This window comes from Schistocerca serialis, unplaced genomic scaffold, assembly GCF_023864345.2.
Source record: "Schistocerca serialis cubense isolate TAMUIC-IGC-003099 unplaced genomic scaffold, iqSchSeri2.2 HiC_scaffold_1402, whole genome shotgun sequence".
In the NCBI taxonomy this organism is placed as follows: domain Eukaryota; kingdom Metazoa; phylum Arthropoda; class Insecta; order Orthoptera; family Acrididae; genus Schistocerca; species Schistocerca serialis.
The window spans coordinates 3,087,403-3,090,525 of NW_026047628.1; the positions used below are offsets into that span (position 1 = coordinate 3,087,403).

The 3,123-nt window shown below is 46.0% G+C and overlaps 1 pseudogene; it reads right to left on the reverse strand.

Annotated features, from left to right (window-relative positions):
- Positions 1 to 573: 573 nt before the first annotated feature.
- LOC126442764 (5S ribosomal RNA) lies at positions 574 to 691 on the reverse strand (annotated as a pseudogene).
- Positions 692 to 3,123: the final 2,432 nt, after the last annotated feature.

The window sequence follows — 3,123 nt, forward strand, 5'->3', positions numbered from 1 at the left end:
ATCTAATGAACCGCACACGTCCTAGTTGATGAATTACACTACTACACGAAGTACCTTATACCTAAGCAAATGCAAATTACACAAAAAAAACACTAGTAAACAAAATTATTCCTACCTTATCTACAGCCTTGCAACTAATTCACACTCTTATGCTGCCTGAAATGCAACCTATGGCGTTCAACAAGCACGTATGAGAATTACAGGATACACAACTGCCGTGATACGCCACGAAACGGATTCTGCACTACTAGTGTAAATACGTCTCACATTTACACATTTGCTGTCTTCTACAATGCAAATAATCATTTTCCTTAGCTAATGAAGGGGAGGTCTTCAAAAATTAACTGCAATCACAGGCGACTGCAGGTGACCACCGATTCGGCAGCACAGATACCAGCATGTCGTGTGCTTTCAGTAGCCGTGTCATCATCAGGTGAGGATGCGGATAGGAGGGGCGTGTGGTCAGCACACCGCTCTCCCGGTCGTTAAGATGGTTTTCTTTGACTGGAGCCGCTACTATTCGGTCGAGTAGCTCCTCAATTGGCATCACAAGGCTGAGTGTACCCCGAAAAATGGCAACAGCGCATGGCGGCCTTGATGGTCACCCATCCAAGTGCCGGCCACGCCCGACAGCGCTTAACTTCGGTGATCTCACGGGAACCGGTGTATCCACTGCGGCAAGGCCGTTGCCAAGTGTATACTTCGAGTCAAGCTCAACAGGGTATTCTTTCTTCACTAACGTTTTCCAGTCTGTTCCTTTGGCAGTGGTCCCGCTAGATAGTGGATAGCAAGCGAGGATCTCGTCAATCCATTCATGCACGTCACTAATTAAATGACGAGACTCTCACATATCCTCACAGCCGTCGTTATTCAGCATGGAATAGCATAACTATGGATAAAATATGCATACAGAATGAGATTTTCACTCTGCAGCGGAGTGTGCGCTGATATGAAACTTCCTGGCAGATTAAAACTGTGTGCCCGATTTCGAGTCTCGGTCGGGCACACAGTTTTAATCTGCCAGGAAGTTTCAAAATTTGAATACTTTATCGCAACCATTTATTAGACAGTGTGGCAGGGGTTATAGGTGGTACAAAACTAGTGAGAGAATCTCATCATTTTACTGCCATGATTTTATTACAATTTAACACCTCAATAAATTACATTTGACTGACATCACCGCAGTCCCACTCGCTCCTACTTGCTATTACCGTCATTTACGCACTTTGTACCGATCACACCACCTTGCATTACAAGTAATGTTTTCACACACCCAGTGATGGATGTCCTTAGTATTCATAGCCATGGATCATGAGAGTCTCCTTTCAAGTGACGTAATTCGTCCGGAATTAAATGTCTTAATGCCAACTCGTAGCAGATTGCACATCTATTAGTCCTGAGACGACTATACTGTCTTCCAGTCGCTTTGCAATGCTTGCTCACTGATCTAAGTCATAAGCTAATTTACGCCGTGTGTTCCATTTTATTGTTTTGTATTATTTTATTGTGCTGTTAATTGCATTATGCCTCATGTCAGTTTATTATGTTGTATGTGTGCATTTTTTGTCATTTTATGTTGCATACCTTCAGTTTGTAAACGCAGGGAACACGGGGCCATGTCTCAACCCTCCCCCTCCCCTCACTGTATTAAGTGATAGTTACTTACTATTATCTTTCCTTTATGAATCAAATAGCACCTAAGCCATGCCGGTCATTCTGCTACCCTGCATAACAATGAGCGGCTCCGCGATAAAAACTAATACACCTGTTTGTCTGTGGGAATGTTTCGCAGCCACCGCAGCGGTGGAAGACTATCTGACACAGTCACTGACGTGTCAGATTGATAGGTTGGACAACGAGTAACATGGACAACCATTTCGTTGGCTCGGTCTTTTCACGCTACTGAAAGCACACGACATGCTGGTATCTGTGCTGCCGAATCGGTGGTCACCTGCAGTCGCCTGTGATTGCAGTTAATTTTTGAAGACCTCCCCTTTTATTACTTACTCTACTGCCAAGCCCTCGGATCTATCCTGTCTTTCTTCTTTTGTTGTTGAGTATGCAGTGGTACCGTAAATTAATCCAACAGTACCGCTCCTATCCGTCTTTCCAGCCATTTTTCTCATCCCTTGTTGCAGTGTCCATGTTTAAGCTATTCTCCGACGATCTATTGTGAAGTGAGAATCGTGTCTCTGCTATCTAGCTAAGCGAAGAATCAGTGTCCTTCAACAGTAGGCCAAAAACTTGCGTTGGAAATTTTTAAAGACGTAACCATGGGCATTACTTGGTTGTTCCTAAGGAGAGCTTTGTCCCTCCCTTAAAGTACATAAATACAATCACCGTGTTCGCATTTTCACTTTTCCTTGCTGCTCGTGACTCATCGTGACACTAACCACAAGTGCGACGCGTCATTTGCGTCGTAGCAACGATACGATACGTACTTGGAAGAGCCACCACACAGTTCTTAGTGCCAACATAAATTATCTCTCAGCGTAACTCTCTAAACTAAGTACGCCAATACTCTGTCGTGTAAGAGGGAAGTTTTATTCCCCGCGCGTACTACTGTGAAGCAGTGCAGCGCGCAACACACGTGTGCGTGCGGGCACGAGCTGCCTGATCAGCAGACACGCGTATCACATAACGTCGTAGTAACGACGGGCGGTGAGTGCAAAGGGCAGGGGCGTAATCAACGCGAGCTTATGACTCGCGATTACTGGGAATTCCCCGTTCATGGGGAACAATTGCAAGCCGCAAACTCTAGCACGAAGGAGGTTCAGCGGGTTACCCCGACCTTTCGGCCTAGGAAGACACGCTGATTCCTTCAGTATAGCGCGCGTGCGGCCCAGAACATCTAAGGGCATGACAGACCTGTTATTGCTCAATCTCGTGCGGCTAGAAGCCGCGTGTCCCTCTAGGAAGAAAAGTACAGCACGAAGGATGTCACGCGACTAGTTAGCAGGCTAAGAACGGCCATGCACCACCACCCACCGAATCAAGAAAGAGCTATCAATCTGTCAATCCTTCCGGTGTCCGGGCCTGGTGAGGTTTCCCGTAGCCACGCGCGTATGTACTGTAACCGGTAAACTTGACTGTTCAGCTACGCTTCACCTCTCAGAATCTTTA